Source organism: Sebastes fasciatus, chromosome 15, assembly GCF_043250625.1.
Source record: "Sebastes fasciatus isolate fSebFas1 chromosome 15, fSebFas1.pri, whole genome shotgun sequence".
NCBI lineage: Eukaryota > Metazoa > Chordata > Actinopteri > Perciformes > Sebastidae > Sebastes > Sebastes fasciatus.
In genome coordinates, this window is record NC_133809.1 from 5,210,554 (window position 1) to 5,237,401 (window position 26,848).

General features: G+C 41.7%; 2 protein-coding genes across 3 annotated transcripts in view; one reads left to right on the forward strand and one right to left on the reverse strand.

Annotated features, from left to right (window-relative positions):
* The window catches only part of gfra4a (GDNF family receptor alpha 4a), a 314,196-nt gene that overhangs the window by 228,267 nt on the left and 59,081 nt on the right, over positions 1 to 26,848 (reverse strand). The gene's annotated exons all lie outside the window — the stretch shown is intronic.
* The window catches only part of loxl3b (lysyl oxidase-like 3b), a 372,166-nt gene that overhangs the window by 27,978 nt on the left and 317,340 nt on the right, over positions 1 to 26,848 (forward strand). The window lies entirely within an intron of this gene.

Genomic DNA, 26,848 nt, shown 5'->3' on the forward strand with positions numbered 1-26,848 from the left:
AGACGTCTCCCGCCGAGCTGCATCTGGACCCTGTTTCGGACCGATTATACCGGTGGTGGGAGAGATTCCCGTCCCGAACAAAGTCCGATCAAAACACACCAGGAAGTCAGAGGAGGAAAGAGGACGGTGACAGAGAAAGACAAATCCAATATAGTGTATAGAGTATACCGACAGTGCAGATGTATGGAGTATGTGTCTGTGAGAGAAATAAACTGTAGAGATTGAAAGCAAACGATGAGCATACTTTAATGAGAGAAAAGGTATAAATGTGTTTATTTATGTGTCAGAACACAAGCAGAGAGAGAAGGAAATTGACGGCTTAATTGGAGGTGCTACATGTTGCAATTTAACATCAATAAATCATTACAGGAATAATTTGAGGTGTCGGTATAATTACAGTAAACAAACAGGTCCATCATGAGGAGAATTAGCAGCCTATAACAGCCTCAGCTTTACCTTGTGAGTGCACCGGGGTTCAGCTCGACAGGAAATGTGAGGGATTGTTTTACAGCAAATAAATGGTGGGAGGGTGCTGTGTTCACAGCGCAGACACACTTTCTCACTTTTCATCTAAATATTCTTCTCAGTAAAGCCGGAATAAAAATCATCTGCTGTCTTGAAATGGAACTGAAACTGTGTTTGTGACATTGGAGCCCATGTACATTGTATGTTTTAGTTTAAGTGGTTTAAGTTGTAACCTTTGCAAGGCTGACAGACATTTATTAAAAAAATAAAGCTGGTGTTTTATTCACGTCATGCTAGGAAGAAGGAATAAAGGTATTGAAAAGGTAACTACCAGCGTCTCTTCAGTTTTTAGCTTTGCTAGCAACATGGCTCCAGGGAGAGCAATGTTGCTCCAGACTGAAATATTTCAAAAATGATTGGATGGATTGCCATGAAATGGTGGACAGACTTTCATGTGCCCAGTGGATGAATCGTACTAACTTTGGTGACTGCTTGACCTTTCATCTGCAGGTCAAGTTTTCAATTATCCAGTGAAACATCTCAACATCTACTGGATGGATTGGCACAAAATTTCATCACTTGCTGTGTTGCAAAAATGTGGTCGGGATACTTGGCAGAAAAGATATTTCTTTTTCGATTTTTTGGGGGGATTTTTAACTTGGTGCACGGGGCTCCCGCTCTACTAGGTGAGCTACAGCGGCGACCCGGAATACATATTTCTAAGGGGTTAGATTATGGAAAAAAGTTTGAGAATAACTGTCATAAACCAAAGTATTAGCCAAATTAAAATGTTGACTTTATGATGTTACCAGAGGAAAAGTCAGAGGATCACCACAGTCCGTGGGCTTTCTCGTTTGGGCATTTAATAGTTTTGGGGATATTTCAGTCTGGACCGAAGTGATACGTGTAGACCGACCGACCGACCGAGACGAGCCACGCCGCTGGTGAGGCTAAAAATGCAAATGTGAAGCATTCGATGAATTTGGTATACAGGCTCAATCAGGACTCTGTTAATTAAGTTTCCCGTTGAAGGGAAAATGGACATTTGTGTGAAAATGTCACAGATTATTAGTTTAACATACTAATTGAGAGCCAGTGTATTCTAGACATGGTGAGACGGTGAGAGAAGAGAATGGAAGAGAGATCAGGAGAGAGTGTTATATTGCACAGTGCATAATAAAAAAGGACAGGCAGGACAGAGAAATTGAAAAACCAACAGAGAGCAGGTGTTTAGAGAGGAAAAATGGAGTGTGGTGGAAGAGACGGGCTGCGCAAATAGACTCAGTATATGAGCCGACAGTATGTGTGTGGAAAGACAAGAAAGGAAGAGGAGGAAATATGGGGACGTAGGAGAAGGGAGGAAAGAAAATGAAGCCAAAAATACCTCTGATTATTGAAAAGGTTATTGAAACCTACAGAGACTAAAATACTGCACATGTAACAACTTATTTCCACTGATGAACACAGATTTATTTCATCTGAATATTCAGCATGTACATTCAGGCAACAATGAGTCTTTTCACTGGACATGACTTTCTTTTTGTGGATGAAATGCTGGAAGCAGACACAAGGACAGTAAATCCAGCAGACAGTGCTGGAGGGAAGTGAACTTTGTGAGAGTGAGGCGAACTTCAGCTGAGCTTTGGCTCGGCACTGGATGAGCTGGATAATAAAACAATACTCTAAAAGAAACTTTGGACTAGCATTTTTGTAGCCATGCTAGCGGCATGGCTCGAGGAACGGCAGTGTCCGTTGAGCGGTCAGTCGTCTGGTCCACCACTAAGTTTCATAATGAAATATCTTAACAACTATTGGATGGATTGCTATGAAATTCGATACAGATATTCATCCCAAGACAATGTCTTGCAATAACTTTGTAGATCCCCCGACTTTACCAGCAGGTCAAAGTTTCACTTATCCAGAGAAATGGATTGGCACTTTGTATTTAGAGCTTATTAGCTAATGTTAGCCTGCTAATCCTAATACTATCCAAAACCGCATACTATACCAGTAGTAAGTACTGATTTGGCCAAAATGTAGTATGTAGTATGCAAACAAAAGCAAAATCTACAGTATGCATCGGACCAGTCTACCTCGCCTACTGTATCCCACGATGCAAAGAGCTGGAATGGTACAGGCTATGTTCACAACAACAGTGGCCATTTCTTGCAGCTATTTCATCACTAAATTCACTTCTGAAAATTTTTGAGGTGAGAAATCAACTGTGTAGATTTTGAATATTGGCAGTTTTACGATATTAGACGGCGAATCGAACATTTGCTCCAACATTTTCGGAGTTTAGAAGCTCCACAAACTGCCGTGACAGCTAGCCAGCGCCTGGCGGGGTCACTACCTCGCCAGCCAGGCGGTCACACTCACAGACCGCTATGAGCTGGCTGGAGCTCTCTCTAGAGACCGGTCTCGTAGACGAGGGGCTTTTATTTCTTTGTTGACGGATAGTTTGTTTAAATATCACAACACAAATGTCCATTATAAAATTAAAAGGAACCTGTGTTTATCTGCCTTTTCCGAGTTGAAAAGCTCCACAATTGCCCGTGGGCGTAGCTTGCTCGCCACCCGGCCAGTGACGCTCACAGGCCGGCTACAGAGCAGCAGAGTAAGAGAGGGAAGATCAGCCTCTGACGGGGCAGAGAGATACCTGCTGCTTTTTAACATTACTGTAATATCTGTAGGGATATCATTCTACTATTTTGTTGCTGTAACTGAAAAAGCAGTTTGAGTAAATTTTGTGGAACAATGTTTTATATTTCCCGTCTCCCCTCGTTGATGATTCTGTTTGTGTGACTTCACCATGAGCTGTTGGAATAAATAGTTTAAGGGGTGTTGGAGCTGAACCTGCAGTATCTTATAAAGTCAACAAACATTGGTCACAAACAAAAAAAAATCTAGAGTTGTATTTTGGATAATATTGTAATGGTAGTACAAGTTTGTTTTTTTGTCCAGTGCTTTAAGAGCTCATTTAAAGGCTGAAGCCTGGTCTAGCATACTGCAAAATACATCGCTTTAACTGTTTCATACTGCATGCTACTGAGGAACGCAGTATGTACTGTATACTGCATACTGTGTTCATCAGTAGTAAGTAGTGGGCGGTTTGGAATACAGCCTAGGAGTGTTAACATGTAAGACATTATACCTGCAAGTAAACATCAGCGAGCTAGCATTGCCATTGTGATCATGTTAGCATACTGATGTTAGCCTTTAGCTCAAAGCACTGCTGTCTGTGATCATGCTTTCAGTGAGTGACTAGCATCACTGTAGACTCTTAGACGTTTTCTGACTTTTTAAACTAAATGTTTAATCATAAAAATAATCTAGAGATTAATGGAGCATGAGACTATCCATTAGCTGTGGCCCTGATGTAAAACATGGGCACAGACTGGATCAGAAGGCAGACAGATAAAGACCCCCTCCAGCTTGGTCAAATCAGTTGTGATGCACAAATCAGAATTTTGATCGGAACAACAACCCTACAATGTCCCCGGCACGTCAGCTCTCACGTCAGACTTATGCATAAAAGACTAGAGTGAGATGTTGTTAATACCAAAACCACCAGGCTACTCCCAGAATTGCATCTCATGTGATGGATGAGGTTGTCAAAAGTAAAATTTATGGCTGGAAATACAAGTGTCTGGGAGGCGTGTGTGTGTGGTGTGGGAGTGGCTGTTTATCCGCAACAGTTCATCTCTGACAGGTTACATTTTTCCCCTCAGTCCTCCGCTTCATCACCGTCTTCAGACAATCGCATGATCCCGGCTCTTCTGTTACAACACACCGTCAAACCAACAACATGAAATCTGAAGCTAATTACCTCTGATGGCACCACTCCGACAGCGCCTGTCCTCCTAAAACTGGAGAAGCAGCGTGATCTGTGACATCCACTAAGTCTGTGGAAAGTTCATGTAATTGTGCTCCACTCCGGTAGTGCACCCAAGAGACACACTCCAGAGGGTCCTTCGGAGGGGGCCAAGAGGTGCTGAATGTGGAAATAAGGAGGGCTGCTTTGGAGGCGTTAAAAGGAGGAGGAAAGAGGGAATTGTGGTATTGCTGATGAGAAGAAAGGGCTTTAGCTAAGAGCTGGAACAGAAGGTAATTGCTGCGGTCAGACAGAAAGAGAAAGGAAGACATAGAGCATAAGAATCAAAGAGAATTTACTGAAAAGAGTACTGAAAACTTCAAAATGCACAAAGGACAGTTGATATTTTGATGGATATGCTGTATTTATCACAGGTCTTGCGCCGGCCCTCGGCTCCGTATGTGGTCTCCCACTGCATTCGTTCATGTCACTCGGTTCACCTAATTAGGTTCCACTCGATATCTTGCGAGCGTGAACCAAAGACATGGACTCTGTAGGGTCCTTTGGAGCGGGCCAAGAGGTATGGACAGCAAAGTGGAGGTCCGCAGCAGGAGGGCCAATAAAGACAGCTGCTACAAGAAAGAAACTGAGCGAAGAAGCACAGAAAATATACCGAGCTCCTCTTCCTTTAAGGTATGCTTTCAATCCACCAGTTGTTGTTTTTATTAAAAACTTGTTTATTTAAAAAAAAAAAACAGCCCTGAATAAAAATATATCGCAAATCACTTTATGCCTGGCTGAAGTGGTTGTTCCACCTGATTTATAGTTCTTACGGTAGTTATTCCGGACAACTTGGATCTAATTATCCTAATTCTTCTTCTGTGAACTCATCACTCCAGTGTAGGCCAAGAAAATGCAGAATAAAAAAGGTGACTGAAAAAGGACTAATATGAGTATCCTTCCACAGGCTGGCTGGCCTTAAGGAGCTCTGAAATCCAGAAAAAAGAAAGACTGGGGAAAACCAGCTGCTCTTTCACACTGTAAGAAGCTTGTGGAGGTGGTCGGGCCTCTGAACTGGATGCTTCCTGGGGGAATTCCAGGAAGCATCCAACAGAGAGGAGAACCCATGGCAGACCCAGAACACCCAGGAGGGATTACAGATTCCACCTGGCTTGGGAAAGTCTCAGGATCCCCCAAGAAGAGCCGAAGAAAGTGCATGTGGGCTACCTTGCTGAGCCAGAGAGGCAGCAGAGGAGGTAACATATCTATCAATGGTGTTGCACATTTTAAGAGACCAAACTGCATTTGTTTTTGTCACCAGGATCATCTCAGGTTCTACTCGATATATTGCTATCAGCATAGCCAGATTCATTTCAGAAGAGGGAGAGGTGGTCGATAGATTGGAGACTTCACAACAAGAAGCCTAACGTTAAAAGTCCAGTTATGACCGACATTCATATCAAATTTGTGGCTGTGTTTTAGTTGTTAAAAATACATTCATCCTCATAATTATTTTGCATATTTCACATATAGAGCCTGTTAATTATATTGCCCGGCTTGATTTGCCCTGTGCACGCGACGCGGTTCCGTCCAAGTTGACGCTTTTTATGATACTTACATGTTTTGTTCCGCAAGATAATCTCCACAAATGAACACTATGATTTTTGAAGTGTAAATGCAATCGCCAGAAGTAAAAAGCTAACGCTAGGCTATAAACAAATAACACAACAGTTGCATGAAAGCGAGTATACACGACAAGGCTGTAAAGGCGGACAAGTCAGCGTGAGCATTTCTGGGTTTCAGGACTCATTCCTGCACCACTATGACCCCTTTGACCCCCTACTTCCTGCGCTCTTGATTGCAAGCATGACCGGAAAACATGGATTCTCGATATCTTGGGGGCCAAGACGTATGAAGGTGGAGGGGAAGGTGTCGAGCAGGGAGGCAAATAAAGATGTAACTACGTTACTACTGGAAGAAAGAAAGCAAAATCAGAGAAAATATTCAGACTTCCTGTTCATATAAGTATCATGCAGCACAAGAACGATAGCGCTTCACATGAGCAATAACTCGACCAACCAGAACCTGGTTCTGCTGGAGTTTTCTACCTGTTAAAAGGGGAGGGGGGCTTTTTCTTGCCAGTGATTGCTCATGGTGGGAATTGTTGGGTAAATAATATTATAAAGAGTACAAAGTATGAAAAGTGCCCGGAGATAACGTCTATTATGATTTGGCGCTATATATAAATAACATTGAATTTAATTGACTGAATATTGACATCTTGCTGTCACATTGAACGATGGTCTTCGCACCGCGTGTGAGGTCACACTGCATTTGTTTACAATGCTACTGCCATCTAATTGTGCTCGACTCTCTGTAAGGGTGTACACAGGAGGCCGAGTCCTCAGGGTCCTTCAGAGAGGACCAGGAGGTTCTGAGCGAAGCAGAAAGTGGAACTGCTTTAGAGGGGGGGGGGGCAAAGAAAGACGAGGAGGGAGGGAAGGGTTACTGCTGAAGGGAAAGAGCCTCAGCAAAGAGCTGTAAAGCATATAATTGCCTCGGCCGGACAGAGAGATGAAGAAGAAGAAGAAGGGGAAAGGGTGTGGGAAAGTGAGTGAATTTGTATTTGTAGAATGACATGTCATTAATATGTTTTTCTGTGTCCCTTTGCACCGCATGTGGAGCCCCTCTGCATTTGTTGGTGTCACAAGCTTCATCTAATTAAGTTCCACTCGATATATCCTGCAAGTGACGGACTCCACTGGGTCCTTTGGAGGAGGCCAAGTGGGATAAGAAGAGGAAGGGGGTTCGTGCTTCCGAAAAGCAAAGGCCTTTAGTTAGAGGCTGGGAAGCATATAATTGCCTCAGCCAGAGAGAGAGAAGGAGAAAGAGACAGAAAAAGGACAAGAAGGAGGGTAGAGGGTAGGAGGACAAGAGGAGGGGAGATAAAGAAGAAATTAAAGAATGAGAGATGTGGTGTATTTATTAAACTTGGGAGGATAAAGTGATTGTGATCGTGAGAGAGGAGGCAGATAGAGATACAGATGGAAAGAGAGGACAGAGAGAGGAAAGAAAAGAAGTGAAAGACAATAGGAGCCAGACGAAAGCCGGCGAGCCACTTTTCCATTACCAGGCCCCTCTCTAACGGGAGGGGAGGCCGGGCTGGAACAAATGGACTGTAATTGCACACAATCTGTCTTCAGAGCTCAATCACTTTGCCCTGCGGGGACTATTGGTGAAACACTTCTCTCACACTAATCTAATAACCTTCTCCCTCACCTTCCTCCCCACGGAGACGTTACCTTTCACCTTCAAACACCTGCCTTGCCCCGACGGAGAAGTGAGACGTTAATGCGATCCCTGGTCGTCGTTAACCGGCCACATAATGAACATCGCATATATTTGCATGTGATATCAATCACAGCGTGTTGTAACTGGGAAGCTGTTTGCTGACTCTGGAATTCACCTCTTCTGTGCTATTTTTTCGACGCAGCCTTTTTAAATAATCTTGTTGCTCTAATTGTTTGTTTTGTTTCATCATTAACCCGGTGAATAATCTACACTACTGTATATTTACATACAATTTCTCAATCAAACCCTCTCAGGGCTATACGATAATTTTTTGTGTGTGTGCCACTTCAGATTGTGAGCGTGTTGAGCTTGTGCATTTGTGTACGAGGAACAGAAATGCTTTAACCCACCAGATGGTTTGTTACACAGAACCATCCGAGAAGTAGCCACTGGAAACTGTTTGGAAAAGGGCAGGCATTTCAAAAAATACTTGGCAGATGACTGGACGAACCATCTGTCAATCAAACTCTTGCCGAAGTCAGTCGGGAGAAGAGCGAAAACATCTCTTCCATCAAGAAAAACCTTCGGTACCGTTCTTTGCTCTTCTTTCAATGAAGAAATACTCTGGGGTCCTGATATAACTGAAGCTATTGCAGCATCTAACGCCATCGTTGTTTAGAACGAACCGTTGCCTCTCGCCATACACACCTCAGCTACGCCCACAGCTGCCAGTTCTCGCCTGATCTCTAACATCGCGAGAATTCAGCTGCCATGCAAGGTATTCTGCATTTTATAATGCTACTACATGCGCAGGAGGCAAGCTGGTATTCGAGCGCATTGCGACAATTCCCGTGTCCAGTGGCGTTATCAGCCCGACATGGAGCGCCGATGAATGGTCATGTGATATGCGGGATGAATTCTGAAACGGCCCTACACGCTCGTCTGTACGGAGATCGTTTAAGTTTTAAAACGAAAACGTGTAAGTGCCGATGTAGCTTCAGACGCCAGTGATGATGAAAGTGCAGGCAGGGAGAGACCGACTGAGCCAGTGTCATTAATTTATACCATGATGTACCAAAAAAAGGTGCAACCAAATCATGTGTTGGTGTGAAGTAGCACCAGTGTTACCAGTGGAAACGTAAATGTGGAGCCCTGCCTCTTCTAACTGCACGGGGGAGTTGGCTTTCAGAGTCTGGTAATCATCTCCTACAGCATTATTTTTCCACACAGATATTTATATATTTTTTCCTTTCAGGTGTCCTGTGTTTGCTTGTTTTTTTTATTATGTATCTTATTGCTGTTTTTCATTTATTAATGCTTTATTGTCTGCAAGGGACTTTATGACTCTTTAATGTCAGTTTCATTATTATTGTCTGGTTGCAGATAAAAATTTTCTTGAGAATGAGATAACACCCCGTCCGGAAATAATAACACTTCTACAGCGACTGCTTTGTGAAATGGAAACTCATTATGGAAAAAAACTTATTTTAAGTTCCAATGTATTTCAAGACTGTTTTCTTCCACAAATGATGACATTTTTGAGGGCAGCAATAAATCCTGGTCTCATAGGTTGGTGCATTTAAAGCAAGTAGCCTGAAGATGTGGAAAATCTATTTCAGAAACATCATCGAATTTGAAAAAGCCGGAGTTAAATAGCAACCTGAATTTCATTGGTTGCTATTTAACTGTGGCTTTTTTGGGAAGCAAGAGCTGTATTTAACTAATTAATTCACTGTATCTCATTTTGGAATTAGTTCTTCATATTTTCATTAATTCGTTTTGCTCCTACTTTGCAAAAAAAAACCTCTTAACAGCCTTTTACTGAATCCTAAAAAGGTCTGATAAAGATCTGTGTTTTGCAGTTTGTCGAATGTATTGAGAATAAAATATGCATCAATATTAAAAACCTGTGTAAACATATTGCCACAATAAGAGGAGACTGCTGCATCATTTTTGTGTCATCTTTGTGATTTCAATTTCATTTAATTTCCTGAGCGGTTTTAATCTCATTGATGAAATATAATATTATTGTTGGTGTTAAACTTGACCGCCTGCTGTGCTTCACCGTCTGTCAAGTGCTTGCACTGTGAGGGTTGATATCCGTCTTTCCCTTTTTGACTGTCTCTGACCAAGCATGCTGATATGATTTGCATTTGCCTGTCTGTGCCTTCATGTGTGTGTGTGTGTGTGTGTGTGTGTGTGTGTGTGTGTGTGTGTGTGTGTGTGTGTGTGTGTGTGTGTGCTAATATGATGCATGTGCCTGTTTTATGTACGTGTGCGTGCATGTGTGAGAGACAGGCTCATCCACAGTACCGTTTGTGTTTATGCGTCTGTCCGTTCTTTCCGTTCATGTCATTTCCCATCGTCTAGCGGGGGGGTAAAGGTCTCTGGGGAGCGTCTCCGTGCACGGCGCCCAGGTATCGGGGATATGAGGAGCAGTGAACCAGCGCGGGCCACTCATGCGTGCCGACTACAGAGACAAACATACATAGCGCTCCAATAACGACGTTAGTTCCCCCGATCTCGTGAAAATCCCTTGATGTTGTTTTCTTTGAGGAGCTGAACAGAGATGTCTCTTTGGTTAAGAACCAAACCGGTCCCTCAGCGTCGAATATGCAGTTTTAGTGCTTTCATTGGGAGATTGTGTGGTTATAGTCAGTGGAGACGGATACATTTTTTTTGTTTATTTGGCTGTGTACTCCAGCACATCGGATTGGAAATGAGAACTGACTTTTAACTTAAATTTGAGGTTGTTTACATCGACCTCCATCCAGGTCTGTTGGGGGGGTTAATTATTTTCTGTTGGGCTATGGAAATTGTAGTAAACAAGACTAGGCACAGATGTGTGGCATTTGAAAGTCAATTTCAGGTATCATAGACCCCCTTTACACCTGGCATTTAAATGTGTTTCGGGTGATCGGATTGCAATCAGATGGTGCTTGACCACATGAAAGTAGAGGTGGAAATGCACCCAAAACACATTGAGGACGGATTGTGATCCAATTGGCCAAACCGCTGAGGTGGTCAAGAACGCATCAAAAACAAACGCAAGTAGGACCCCGTAGGGAAAATACAGCTGGATTAAAACTACAAACTAGCACAAATATCCCAATTACCAACAGAAGCCACCGTGTTCTTAACAGACAAATTACATTGTAAACACTAACAAAACTAACATTTGCATTTTGGAACATAAAACAGCAAACTTAAACTACTATGTCCAGCACTCGGGACTAGCCAGGCATGATGGGAAATGTGGGCCGTCCCTGTCACTACGGTACTCCGAGCACTTCTTGCATATGCCTGTGGTATTTCACACTGCATGAATTAGCCTAGCGGCTAGCGGACTTTAGTTAGATAGTTACTTTTCATAGCTCTTCTACTCTTACTTGGTTTAACATTAAGTCACTGCATCTCCAAATACAGAACAACACTACGATTGAATTTCAGCCTACATGCATATTTTTCATCTCCACATTGTTGAATTAGAGCAGCTGATATTGGTAGCAACAAGCTAGCAGGACTGCCGAGTGCCATCTCTCAGCGCAGGAAACACATGATCAGTTGAACTGTAGTCATGTGACTGACACCAATATGTAGAAGAACACTCTCAAAAGTGACTAAACTATATTGTTTCTAATGAGTAAATGAACACTTTTTTGTCTCTTGAGATCCACTCTTTTCACTCTTTTCATCCAGCACTAACAATGGCGTTGTTGAATCTACGGAGCTGTGTGTGATGTGTTGCTGCTCCACTTTCATCGTTTTCATCATGTAAAGGGCCGCGCTGTAGCTGAGGCTCATAACAGTGCATGCAAATTTTTCGAGCGCTTATTAATGTTTTAATATTTACCATCACTGTGCTATAGATTCCTTTTCAGCAATATTCATGAGCACAACCCCCCCACCCCCAAACCACCAGCAAAAACACAAACGCCCACGCTACATATACATAACAATTGTGACTGTTGTTGCGTCTGCGAACATGCACTCATTACGGAGGGAACAGATTTCTTTTTTCATCCCCATGTATTTTCACATCGATTTGAGAAAATGTCTTTCTTCCTCCCTGAAGGTGGGTGTGTGGATGAATCACGGTCGCGGCACACGTCTCAGATGGAATGCTGATTAGAAACACTAATCTGCAATGAGGAATATTCATGCGTCTGTGTAAGTGATCGGAGGAGCGAAGCAGAGCTGCTGTTGTAGGTACAAATGAACAGCGAGACAGCCATTGTTTCTGCTGTTACTGGTTGAAATGCACTCATTAGGATTCAGCCAGTTGCAGAGTACAGATGCCTGAGCACGCTGTGTAGAGATTGAAGACTCCTGACTGTCAAATTAAGTCCTGCTAAATACTGTTTGGGTTTTGGCTTTGCGGGAGTACAAGTATTTCCAAATAGTAATGCATTGCTGTAGCTCTTCCATTAGATACGAGCTAAGGAGGCAGAATGATTTTAGCTCTTAGCGAAGCACACTGGGACTTATTTTATGGTACTGAGGAGGAGCTTTTTGGGCAATAAATTTGGTGTATTAACCCCCTGAGATGATCGACTTTACTGTCTTTCAGAGGCTGTAGCAGGATCAGTTTTGGAGTGAAGCTAAAGATATCATATGGACAACTAGAAAACTAGAAAACCTAGACCTAGGGCAGACCTAGGGCATTCAGAGGATGGATGGCATTCCTAGCTAGATTGATAACAAGGGGGTTTCTGAGCAGTTTCCAGAACAGAAGTGTTCGCCATTCAATCACCAAAAAAATGATATTCTTGCAGAAATCTCCAAAGTTTTTGATACCAAATCACAGCATGGCTTTTTCTATGGTGTTCCTCAAGGTCTTGGTGTCTTAATGTGGTATTTTGGAGGGATTATTGATCATCTTTATCAATTCTTGAGTGGTAAAAAAAAATGGTTAAATTCAGCACCAAATCTGTGTAACAAATGGTATCAACCCAAAAATTGCTGCAACAACTTATGAGACATAATAGAGCATGGGAATGGCCATCATATACTTCTATCATAAGATTCTCAGCCCTTATATACTTTGACAATTTATTTTAATTCATTTATTAATTAATTCATGTTTATTTCTGACTTATGATTAGAAGAACTTGACACATAGTGCTGAGCTGCATCTCAAATTAATCTCCAGGTTCCCAGCTTTCAGATGATGTACACCACTTCTATGAGACATCTACTGTTGACCGGCTATGTCCCCCTAAAGACCTCTTGTCCCCCCATAAAAATGACCAAAATGGGTCTATTGTGGGTCTCAGAGGGTTTAAAGTGTTTTAGGAAATGATTATCCTCATTCGTCCTCCACAAACACACTACACACATCGCACTGGAGGTTCAATATGTTTTACGAAAAAAACTGCAAGCAGGCAACAGCAGCTAATCAGCTGGAGAGAAATCCAAGAGAGAGACATAAAAAGCAAACAAAAGACAGAGGAAGACGGAGAAGAAAAAAAGAGGAGTTAAAGGATAAAGTTGGAGAGACAAGAGAGGAAGATGAAGAGGGCAGATGAGGTTGCCCTCAGGCAGTGAGAGTCTTAAAGTTCACCCGGCGTCCTGCTCCCATCTGTCGTGGCCCGGCCCCTCTCCTGTTGTGTCCGGGGCTACCCACCAGTCATGTAGTGCACACAGGCAAGTGGAGCTTAACAAACCTTTTCCATTACCGTAATGACCTTCATGACTGAACACCTCGGGAGCCGGAGACGGTACAGGACTGCTTCCACGGCACGGCCATTAACTCCCTCCCCATGGGTCCGCTGAGATCAGATCAGCGAGAGAAGAAGCTACAGCGGCAATGTAGCCCAGCATCGATCACGTGCACCAGTACTAGAACCCAGAATCCAATTCAGCCGGTTTCCATTCAGCCGAAATTGGGCCAGCAAAGTGATGGTGTGAGATCAACGGTTTCTAAAAGGTGCAGCACAAAACCACCACAATCACGACGGTTTATCATCAATACATCACATCATCAAGGTAAAGAAATAATTGGATATTTCGACCACACGTAGGGCTGTGACATTAATCGAATTTCAATTACGGCTTTCCAACGAACAAGATAATTGACATAAAACGAATGGTGTGCCGCATTTCGTTTCGCAATGACACCCTCGTTTTCTCGTGTTATAAATCCAGCACGTAGTCATAGTCAAGTCAGCACACTGACACACTGACAGCTGTTGTTGCCTGTTGGGCTGCAGTTTACCATGCTATGATTTGAGTATGTTTGTTATGCTAAATGCAGTACCTGTGAGGGTTTCTGGACAGTATTTGTCATTGTTTTGTATTGTTCATTGATATCCAATAATAAATATATACATACATTTGCATAAAGCAGCATATTTGTCCACTCCCATGTTGATAAGAGTATTAAATACTTGACAAATCTCCCTTTAAGGTACATTTTGAACAGATAAAAAATGTGCGATTAATTTGCGATTAATCACGATTAACTATGGACAATCATGCGATTAATCACAATTAAATATTTTAAGCCCTAATATTTATACAACCAATTGATTAAATTATTTTCTAGGGCACAACAATCTTCATATATCTAGCCTCTAAATTTTGCTTTCAAACTGCACCAGATTGATACATTTAACTTTAAAACGTAGGCTACAAAATGTTCTTTCTAAATGTTTCTTAAGTCAACAAGTAATCACGTTAAATGATCGCGATCTCAATATTGACCAAAATTATGATTTCAGCCCTAACCATACTGTATGGACGGACCACAATGATGCTTCAATACAACAACGTGAGACTCTATAGCAACTCTGTGAAGACAGGAAGTGCAGACTAAGTTTAACATTCAGCTCGACGTAGCATCTCTTTGATCAAATAAGAAAAGAATTTAGAAATTGTAGTGATGCCATATTTAGCACTGATCACACAAGAACGCTATACTGCTGCGGGTTTGATGTCAATTTGTGTTCTGAAGACAAGATGAGGAAGAATATGAAGCATGTTTTATATAAGAACGGGAAGATAGTGACCCATTTTTATTCTGGTTTTGTAATCCAAGACAGACTTGCTGAGCTTGTGTTCTTTCACAAACAGCCTGCTTCAAACTGATAGTTGCAGCACGTTCATACCTGGTAGCTTCCAGCAAAACCACAACCTGCTGCTTTTCCACTGTTAACAGCAAGACACCGAGACACAGTGAGACAAGAGTACAGTAAGGGTGAAACTAAGACTAGCCCGCTGTGGATAGGTTCCCTTTGTGTAGACTAAGGCTTTAAAACTCACTGCTGACACTCAATATAGTGTTACATAAGTGTTAAAACACCAGCACAAATGAGAGAGACCAGATGAGTTTGTGGTCTGATGGTACCTTAAAACGGGGTCATGTTGGTGAAGTTGATCTACTAAAAGGCTAAGGCAGATCATTTATCAGTTTGAGACGCTATAGTGTTGCATGCTGGTAGTTGACTGTTGACCTGTGGCTTATTGGCTAGTAGAAGTTGTGTATGTTTTGTGCTGGTGGACCACTGTGCCATATTCTGTGTTGGTCTATTGATGTTGTCGGATTAGTTCTCATATGTGAGAAAGCCTATCCAAAGCGAGCACATTACTTTGTCTCTGAAGAAGAAATAACTAAAATATGTGTCAGGTTTGGGTCTCAAATTCGGAAGTACCAGGCGGGTTCAGTCGGGTCGGGTCTGAAAGGAGTAATTCTAGGAAGGGATCACTTTGCATCCAGTATGGACAGGAGGAATGATTAGTGGCCAGTAACTATTTCAATATATATCTAAGTGTTGCATTAAAGGGCCAGTGTGGCAGAAATGGAATTTAACATTCATAACTATGTTTTCATTTGTATATGAGAAATGAAATTAAGAATTGTTGACCTCGATACCGCGGCCCCACCAACCGATCTCTACTGTGGAGACACTGGCTCCAAATTACATAAAAATCTCAAGATGGCAGCTCTTGAGATTTTGGCTTGGGATATTTTGGCTTCACTTCTGTATAGTGGGTAGGGTGGAGACACGTCATCCAACTTTATTGATAGTCTATGGCGGGTCCTCATCAGAGTCGGCCCTGTTGCACCGCCATGTTTTTACAGTAGCCCAGAACGGACAAACCAAACACTGGCTCTAGCGAGAGCTTTTTGCGTTTTTACGTTACCTGAAGGCCACCGTAGTTCTCCGACACCCTTGTGAAACTGCGGTAATGCAAAGTGCAAAATCGTGGAGCCAACGTCTGACTTCTGTTGCTCCTAAAGTAGAGTTATTATGATGAGGAAGGCCTCTGAGCGAGGCAAACGGCGTTACCACGGTTTTTGCACTCCGCGGCTCACGTTACTGCAGACTTGGAAAAGGAGGCGTGAGCATGGGGTATTCAGTTGGTTGCAATCTGCAACCACACCACAAAATGTCACCAAATCCTACATACTGTACCTTTAAGACAAATCTGCGACCTATCTTTGAACTAATAAATTGCCCAACAGGCCAATGACAACACAGCAGGACTTACAGTTCATCAGATCATGTGTTAGGAATCAGAACATTCGGTTTGTCTCATAGAAGAGCCGCATGTTAGGTAACAACATGTAACTAAAGATAGTAATTATTTGATGAGCCACTGTTATCCAACAGCAACCGTCCAACTTTACAAATCACAGCAGTGACTTAATCATTGCCAAGCAATCTCTGCAGCGTTTTCCTGCTCCGACTTGTCTGATTCATGCTCAAATTTATGGATCTGTTGCCAAACGTCAGCGCACCCCAACAGATAACACCTTGTAATTTGCACCTTTTCCTTGAACTTGGACGACTACAGCAGTACATTACATAAAGCTGTGGTGTGAGCAAGCAGCTTCCATCTCCAGAGCCTCTCCGTCTGCTCTCGGAGCCTCGGCCTGCTGGCCAAATACAACTGTAAGGTTGTGTTTGGAATCAAACGTCAGTTTTTGCGGAAGGCATGGTCAGCCAAGAAGCTCCTCTTCACGGTCCCCTGTGGAGCCTGATGTGCTGATGCTCTGAACCAACACTCTCACATCGAGATGCTCTCTGAGCGATGTTTTCTCTCTCTCTGCTGCCGTCTCACGTACCGTTTCTCTGTCGCTGGCTCAACCCCTCCTCTGGCTCTCACTCCCACTTCGTTTCTATCTCTTTCCTCTCCTCCCTTGATCTTTCCAGCACTCTCACCCTCTTGTCTTTCTCCTCTTCTCTGCTCTCCCTTTTCTTCCTGCCTCGTTCCCATTCCTCCAACTCTCCAGAACACTTACACTGCAATACACTCACCGTCTCGCACACTCCAAGGGGAGGTGTTCAACTGGTACATTATGTCTCTTGAGTATTTCTCAGACTAATGGAAAACACTCAAAATGCCTTAGCATTCCATCATTCTACTGGTAAAGGAGAGACTCTCAGTCCACATATTGCCTCCGTAAGGGAAAGTTTCTACCAACAAGCTGCTGCAGCAGCCACTAGTTTTTCAGGACTGTGAGCACTTTTCAAGTTTATTTTCTGTTTTTGTTTTTTGTTCTGCGGGCCTTTCACATACTGATATGCAGATTGACACTAAGAAAACTAGATTGCTTTACATTACGCAGAGGTGAATACATATTCAACGCAAAGCAAATCTGAACATGATCTGTTAAGTTGGGCATACACTGTTTTTTTTCTATTTTACACGCACAGTGTGAGCACTCAGGTCGTGAGCTTTGGCTTAATATCGCAAACGATCTACTCGTACAGAAAGAATAGGAATTACATTTCTAAAATTGTACAGTGTATGCTAAGCTTTAGCTAGCTGGCAACATACACACTGACCCTCAGAGATCTGTGCATGTGTCATACTTGCCAACCTTCCCGATTTTCCTGGGAGACTCCTGTTTTAAACTGCCCTCTTCCGGTTTCCTCCTGAGGTCACAATTCCCTGTATTTCTCCCGATTTATGATAAATGTTCACATCTTTTTTCCTTATCTCAACCTGTTTCTGGCACTGTACAGCGTCTAAAAGCCGTACTGTTTCCACCTGGACAACAATAGAGCTACACCAAATGTCGTTTCCCGGCGGAAGAGATGCTCGCCACACAACAAACACGGTTTGAGCTGTGATCGCCGCACAATCACAGCGTGCAGCGGCAAAGTTGGGCTTTGTTCTATGCAGCGAAAAGCCGTCGTGGTGTGACACAAGCCATTGGAAATAATGAGTTTCAGAGTGCAGTGGTGCCGTTGTCTCATTGTGTCTGAAAGGACGTTCAGTGAGTGAGAGAAGGAGAGAGAAATGGAAAGTACTAAGAAAGAAATACTCAACCAAGCATTGACAAAAAACAAATGAATGAATAAAAACAGATGATTAGTTTATGCCAGAGATTCACAGAAATTCACATCATGGGTGAATTAATCAGTTTTATTTCCTGAGAACTAAAGTAAAAATAAAGGTAGGCCTTTTTAACATGAAAATGCTGTTGAAGCTTTCTTAATATTTCGCTATTTTCCTTCAAGTCACCAGAATGCAGGAAACAAAGTCTCTGAAACTCTAATTAATTTCCTATAGGAAAGCAGGAGAAGCAGTCACCCAGTGCATGATGGGAGTGTTGCGGCGAGTTGGAGAGGGTCTGTATTTGCATAAAGTTGAAAAACCTCAACTTAATGCAAATGAGTCCGTCCAGCGCGACACGTCTGGCTCACGAAACACAACCAAGCTGTCAAACTAGGCAATCTAGTTCTAAAATGTTTCCAGAAATAGATTCCCAGACTGACTGATTCCCAGACATATACAGGGTTTTTGACCGAGTCTTGTTATTGTCGCTGCCGAGGGTCATTTGTCACTGCTCTCACACATGTTTCAGCTGTAAAGCACTCTGAGTTCTGCAGTAACCTTTGCTGCAAAGACCACTAAATGGCACATGGAGTGAAGTCTCACACAGTTCAATGAGGACATCCAGACACATACAAGCCAGTGATGGAGGATGTAAGAGCCCTATTAACCCACCAGGATACTGTTTCCTCCTGCTGCTATGATTTCTCATACTAATTGTGTTTTAATGCAGCACCACAGCTACTGTATATAGGCCACCATTTCATTACTTCCCTATGGGGTTCATTAGAGTAAATATATACATGTATCAGTATTTTATATGCAGAAGATATTCAAAAAGGTCAGATTTTAAACCAATACGTGGATCAGTGCTCTTTTTATGGGGACGGTGGGGGTTGTCTTTTTTAACCTGCAGTCGAAAGATGAAAGAGATGGAAAGACAAAAATCAAGGTGGATGACATGTGACAAAGGTCTTGATCCAGACTCAAACAAAGGACGTCCTGGCTACACGACATGAATCCGAGCCACGCGGACGCCTCAGCGCCTCCCTTTGAAGATTACATTTGACTTGGAGAACATTTCTACAGGGGGAAAATGGAGACTGTTTATCAGAAAGATAAAAGCGATGAAGTGGTGGAGACTCACTTTGATAGATGAAGTAAGCATGTCAAAGTGTTGCAAGGATTAGGCGTGTTAACAGATGTGATTTTGTGTTTGTGTCGGTGTTCAGACAAAAAAAAATAAAACATTTTGTGTGTTTGGATTAACTGGAAGTGGTTGTGTTTTTTGTCCGCAATACTCCTATTATTACATTCCATTGGGATACTGATGTAATAAACTTCTTATTTTGTAATCTCCTTTGATAATAATCATGTAGAACTACACTGGCTGACCTGCAACGAACCCTGGTTGGGTAATGGGAGGCCATCCCACAGCAGCGTGTGACCAGGTTGGTGACCAGCATGAGGAGGAGGTGCCAGGCTGTTCTGGCTGCGTATGGATCTTCCACCGCTACTGAGGCTCCTGACGGTGTATTAAATGAATAAGGTGTAAAATTGCCAATATGTCTTGTTTGTTCCTTGTTACTGACAGAGAGTTCAATCATCCAATCCACCAAACAACTCAAAACAAGAGTCAATACCAACAGGAGAATACACTGTTTACCATTGGCAGAGCATTTTGGCAAATTTTTCCTGGGCGCTACCCACATAATCAGCTGTGCTGCTCATCCCACAAATACATGATCCTTACAAGTTGGACATCATTGTGAAGGTAAATAAACAGGTTTTCCAACGATGTAAAATACAATGACAATTAGCATTGTAACAACAGAGAAATAATCCACCAATCACAAGTTTCCAAACTTTGTTTTCCGAGTTTATTTATACATACTGAAATGTATAATCTTATTGGTTCATCCCATTTTTGTTGATGCTGTATTCCTGTACAATTTCCAATAGCCTTCCTGTACCTAAACCTTCATCTTTCTTTCATTGGTAATAAAAATAATCATAAAATGCAGACCGGATTTCAAGTAAAGAATAGGATTAATGCATGAACACACGGGGGCAGACAGACACAAAATATCCTATTTGGTTTATGTTATTCTATTTAAAAGGTCCAGTGTGTAGGATCTGGCGGTATCTAGGGGCGAGTAACGTTATCGACTCCGGCCCAAGCAGGAGAAGTTAAAAGTGTTTTGTTTGTCCGTTCTGGGCTATTGTAGAAACATTGTGGACTCCGTGAAGAGGACCCGCTCCCTATGTAGATAGAAACTCATTCTAAGGTAACAAAAACACAGCGACTCTTATTTTCAGGTGATTATACACAAACAAAAACATACTTATTAATATATTCAATTTCTGCCAATAGATCCCCCGAAAGACTACACACTGTTCCTTTAATAGATGTACTTGATGTTATTTTATAATTGTTGTTCATACTACAGTTTTACAGCCCAAATCCTAAAACTGTTTCACAAATGGCAAATGATTGTGGACCTCTGTGAAGTGCATGAGTGGACAAGGGGTGCAATGAAAGGGAAATACTGTATGACAAAGCCCTGGTTCAAAAGTGCAACACATTAAAAATCAATTTCTATTTACAACATGCATATACTAAAATACTGCGTGTGCAAATTTTCCCCGTCTCTGTCCTGATAATGAGGTCCGGTGTACACGATACGTGCACGCTCTCGTGGTGATTGTGCTTGCATAAGCTTTCAGTTTCACCAGGTGACTCCTCCAAAATATTAATACATCTAAAGGAGCCGAGGACGGGCAGAGAATCAGGCCAGTGCACATTACTGCTAATGATCTCTCTCAGCAAAATCACACACACACACACACACACACACACACACGCACACACGCACACACGCACACACGCACACACGCACACACGCACACACATTACAGGCATACACACATATACGTAGGAATGAACACCAAGATACCCACGTAAGCACAAGCCCACAGACAAGACTGAGCGTTTGCACATTGTAAAAACATGCATGTGTGCATAAAACAAGCACACGTGCACGCTGGTTAAAAATATAACACGCTTCTTTGTGACCTCCACTGGCACATTACCGTATCCCTCCCTAGCGGGGAGGCAGCAGGAGCGTGGAGTCAGATTTCTCTGGGTGTTAATGAGGGAGGGACGGGGTCTATGATTCAAACCCAACAGAGCCGGCTCATCACAGCTCCCTTTAATAAAGAGAATGATGGACTGTGGCAGAACTCATTTATAATGTCGACCTGTCACGTAATGTTTTCACAGCGGTGACCGGCGGGCAAGCCACAATGAGAGAGGGGTGGGGGGGTTACGATATGACGACGAATACCACGAGACTACAACACTTTGTTTGTGAGAGCTCTCTCTATGATACTGCTGCGTGTACTGTATTAGACCATTGTTGAAAAGCAATAAGCTGCCATGAAGTTCATTTGTCAGGCATTTAATTCACTAGAGTCGCAAAGAAATAGACGCATCCAACAGTTCCTCATTTACGTTTCCTAAAAAATAAATACTAGATCACGATGCATATTATCATAACAAACATTATTATCACTTCTTTCTTCCTCACAAAGAAAGGAAGTTCCCCTCTCTATAAATGATGCAGTTGAAGTTTAAATTCCTGCATCCTGGCGGTAATGGGTGTGTTGACCAATGTCAAGTGGTTAGGGTTATGTAGTGCCACTTTCCATGGCTACTCTTTTGAAGTGGGAGCAGAAGCTCAACAGTAGCATTAAATATTGAACAATGCAACAGTGCAGCCTTACGGCACATTTCTACTAGGGCTGTGTATTGGCAAGAATTTAGCGATATGATATGTATTCAATACGATTCAATATATTTTTTCAAATCTAAGTTTAGGAAAACTATCACATTATAAAGACACACCATATGGTTGCAATCTGAGTAAAAAAATCACTGTGAAATGGCTACTATAGGGACTAACATCATTACACATGAATACAATTGGACTCCATTTGGATCCACAAGAGTCTCAACTTTACAGTGAAACCCAATTGATGTCATTCAAGACTGTTTAGGGACCATAGTATGCAGAAATAAAACATGCATGCAAAAAACTGCATGGTTTTTGCCCAAAAACTGCATGTGATTATCATAAAGTGGGCATGTCTGTAAAGGGGAGAGTCACCCAGTTTCATTCACATATCTTGACGTCAGAGGTCAAGGGACCCCTTTGAAAATGGCCATGACAGTTTTTCCTTGGCAAAATTTTGCGTAACGTTTTGCGGCATGTAAGCAAGACATGGCTGGTACCAATGGATTCCTTAGGTTTTTCTAGTTTCATATGATGCCATGCCATGATACCTCCCCTCTAGCTTTAAAAACTGAGCCCGCTACAACCTCCGAAACACAGAATAGACACCCCTCATTTCCACCAGATCCGGAGACGCAGGGCGTCTCAACGCTTTATGTTCATTTTCTATGGAGAGCAGAAGAGGCAGTCGCCCAGTGCATGATGGGAGTGTTGTGGCAAGGTTGGAGGGGGGGGGAGGAGGGGGTTCTGCTGTCTGTATTTGCATAAAGAAGAACATGTGGTTTTTAAAGCTCATTAATTTTGACTCATTTACAGTAGGTATATGCTGAGCTGTTTGTTAATTTATGCTGTATAGCGTAGTATTGATTCATCTATTAGTAATTGAATTGGTTAGATACCTAGTACTGAATATATATTGTACTGCTGCCTTCTCTCTGCTGCCCCCCCTCCCACCTCCCCTCATAGGCATGCATGCACACACATTCATTTACACTTGATATGCTCATATACTCACTCAAACACTAACAGTTAAACACACATCTACACCCAAAGGACCACAATGGAAATCAGTTTTACTGTGTTTTATCCTTCTGGCAAATATTGCACACAGATATGATTGCTCCTGTTGAAGCTGCATTATTTATTTATGTATGTCATATATATTTTTTTATATATATATATATTGTCAATGAAAAAAATTCAATTCAATTCAAGCACTGATGTCCCTGAGTACAATCTCACACAGCTGCTGCTGCTAGCATAAAACTAGGATTTGTTGTGGCCTCATGTTAATGATTACACCTCTCTGGAAAAAATATGCATCATGTTTTATCTTTTGCAGTTCCCTCGGAGTAAAACCGCAGACACAGTTAAACTACCTGGCTGCGTGATGACAAGTCACTAATAATTTTAACCCTCTGAGACCTGCGGGATCGCACGACTTTACGGTCTGTCAGAGGCTGGAGCAGGTTCAGGTTTCAGAGCTGGAGTGAAAACCTTTGACTTCAAGATATGTGAATGAAAGTGGGTTCTATGGGTACCCACGAGTCTCCCCTTTACAGACATGCCCACTTTATGATAATCCCATGCAGTTTGGGGCAATAAAACATGCAGTTTTATGCATGCAGTACAAATGTGTTATTTTCGCCTATTCTAAAATGGTGTATTTGAATATTTCTGCATACTGGGGTCCCTAAACAGTTTTAGAATTACATAAATTGGGTATCACTGTAAAGCTGAGACTCTTGTGGATCCAATGAGGACAATTGTATTCATGTGTGATGATGTTAGTCCCCATAGGAGACATCTCATTGTAGTGAGACCATTTTTTGTAACTTGACCTCGCTGTATAAAATGACCTGTGGTGACCTCTAGGATAATCACAGCCTCATGAAACTTATAACCACAAACTAGAGACCTAGAGCATTCAGAGGATGGATGGCTTTCCTAGGTAGATTGACAATAAGGGGGTTTTTCTGAGCATTTTACACAACAGACGTGCTCGCCATCCAATCGCCGAAAAATGCAATTCTTGTAGAAATCTCCAAATTTTTTGACACCAAATCACAGCATGGCTTTTTCTATGGTGTTCCTCAAGGTCTCGGTGTCTTCATGTGGTATTTTGGAGGGATTATTGATCATTTTTATTAATTTTCGAGTGGTAAAAAAATGGTTAAATTTAGCACCAAATCTGTGTAACAAATGGTATCAACCCAAAAATTGCTGCAACAACTTATGAGACATAATAGAGCATGGGAATGGTATCTCAAATTAATCTTCAGGTTCCCAGCTTTCAGATGATGTACACCATTTCTACGTGACATCTACTGTTGACCTGCTATCTCCCCCTAAATACCCCCTGTAAACTAGTCCATTGTGGCTCTCAGAGGGTTAAATAATATTACAAAATGACAAAGAAAAGCATTACAAAAATGGAGTAGTTCCAAGCAGTAACTTGGGAGAGATGCCATAAAAAAGTAAAAAGTGAAAACAAACTGCAGTCAGGACTGATGGTCCGTCATGCTACAGGGAGTGGAATGAAATTTGTTTTGACCATCCAGCCACTGCTTCTATAATCTCCATATGAGTTGTGTTTAGGAGCTTCAGTTTATTTGGACCCTGTTAAAAAAGAAAAGCCAACAACGTGCACTTTTTTCTACAATGGTTTGGAAAATGAGCTGTAGGCGCGATCGAACCCTAAATAGCTACGATCAATATCAGGCAATAAGACAAGATGCACCTCCAATTAAAAGCAGAGCGTTGGCAGCAGCAGAACGGGGGCCTGAGCAGTTAATAAATGAGCCGCGCAGGAAAAGTTGGCAATCAGAAGGCGTACTTAGAGGCTTTTATGAGACAACAGCTGTGATCAAGAAATAAATGAGCATCACGGCAAGCAGAACATGCACGCTGACATGAAAGCTGAGACGACAGCCAATGTGTGCAGCGTCTGCCCTGAGATAGCTCCTCTCTTGCAGTCTTCATGTTATTAGCTTCCTGACAACCGCACACAGGCACAAGTGAAAAATAGAGCTTCTACTTGGGGTCTTAATCGGTTTTCTGGTGCGATAAGGGCGAAGACTTTATAAAAGCCGTAGCTGCAAATGGTTTTACAGATGGAGGAACTGGACGGAGGTAAAGTCAGATTTTGAGTTGGTGATTATCAGGAGAATATCTGCTACTAAGATATATATATAAAGTTGTGCCTTTTTCTTACAAGATCCTATCCAACTGTACTTTGAAAAACATTTCCAGCTCTGTGTGTATCACAGATGGATGAGGAATATGTCTTTATAGTACAATAACAGTTATAAATGAGCAGCATTTTATAATTAAGTACATTTATACCACAGTAGTTTCAACGCAGTAAGCGTATGACTGGAAGATATTAATACTCTCCACACAAAAATCTCTCTCAGGCAACAGATAAATATGAATAAAAAAATAAATAAATAAAGATATATCTACAATACAAGCATAGTTATTGCCACTAGAATTGTGACCCACATCTGCAGCTAAAAAATACAGATATGAATGGAGGGAATGGATATCTATTTCCAAAAGTTACACATTAATTAGACTGTAGTGAAAGTGTGTAACCAGATCATAAATAACTGTGTTAAATAATGAGCACATACTGTCCGTGCCAACAATAAACCAGACCTGCTGCAGGAACAGCGGAGAGGGAACAAAACCCTTCAGTTCTCCTCCCAGACAGCTCCAGTTAAACGGTGAGAGGTCAGCCACAGTTGGTGAACCATAAATAAGGAAAAGCTTAATTAAAGTGTTTCATTTAAAGTTGCCTTCGTCAGAGTTGTAAAAGTCTGTGCACTTCAAACTGCACCGCCTCACATCTTCTGCAAATTGTAACTTCTCTCAGATGTCTTCCCAAAGGCCCTGACAACTGCAGTCATCACTCCACTCTTAAAAAAGACCAATCTAGACACATAGCAAAGTACAGTATAGTACATACACTAGTACTGGGGGGCTTGGTGAAATGCACACTTGCATGCACACACGCAGAAGCAACAGAGACAACATGGCCGTGTTCCTTCAACATAACTACAAACGTAGAGTGTAAACAACCTGGGACAGCTGCGTATACTGTACACCACCTCCTGGGCCCCAAAGGTCAAGGTTCACTGTATGCCAATGGTATTTGGTCATTTGATCAATCGGAACTTTCTTTGAAAACTCATATCACTTAAGTACAAAATCAACACAGACAGGTTCAGCATTATCACCTAATCGTATGTCCATGTCTTGTAGGGGACCTATTTAGCCGATTAATCGATATGTCAATCTACAGAACATTCTTAGGCAACAAACATAATGACGATAATCATTAGTTGCATAAATCTAGTGGGAATGGCGTAAACCAAAGGCGTGGACTTGAGTCACATAACTTGGACTCGGGATGGATGGATGGATAGATGGATAGATGGATAGATGGATAGATGGATAGATGGATAGATAGATATAGATGGATAGATGGATAGATAGATAGATATAGATGGATAGATGGATGGATAGATAGATAGATATAGATGGATAGATATATAGATGGATAGATAGATAGATAGATATAGATGGATAGATGGATAGATAGATAGATATAGATGGATAGATAGATAGATATAGATGGATAGATGGATGGATAGATAGATAGATATAGATGGATAGATGGATAGATATATAGATGGATAGATAGATAGATAGATATAGATGGATAGATGGATAGATAGATAGATAGATATAGATGGATAGATGGATAGATGGATAGATAGATATAGATGGATAGATAGATAGATATAGATTGATAGATAGATAGATAGATAGATATAGATGGATGGATAGATAGATAGATAGATATAGATGGATAGATGGATAGATAGATAGATATAGATGGATAGATGGATAGATAGATAGATATAGATGGATAGATAGATAGATATAGATGGATAGATAGATAGATAGATATAGATGGATGGATAGATAGATAGATAGATAGATATAGATGGATAGATGGATAGATAGATAGATAGATATAGATGGATAGATAGATAGATAGATAGATATAGATGGATAGATATATAGATGGATAGATAGATAGATAGATATAGATGGATAGATGGATAGATAGATAGATATAGATGGATAGATAGATAGATATAGATGGATAGATGGATGGATAGATAGA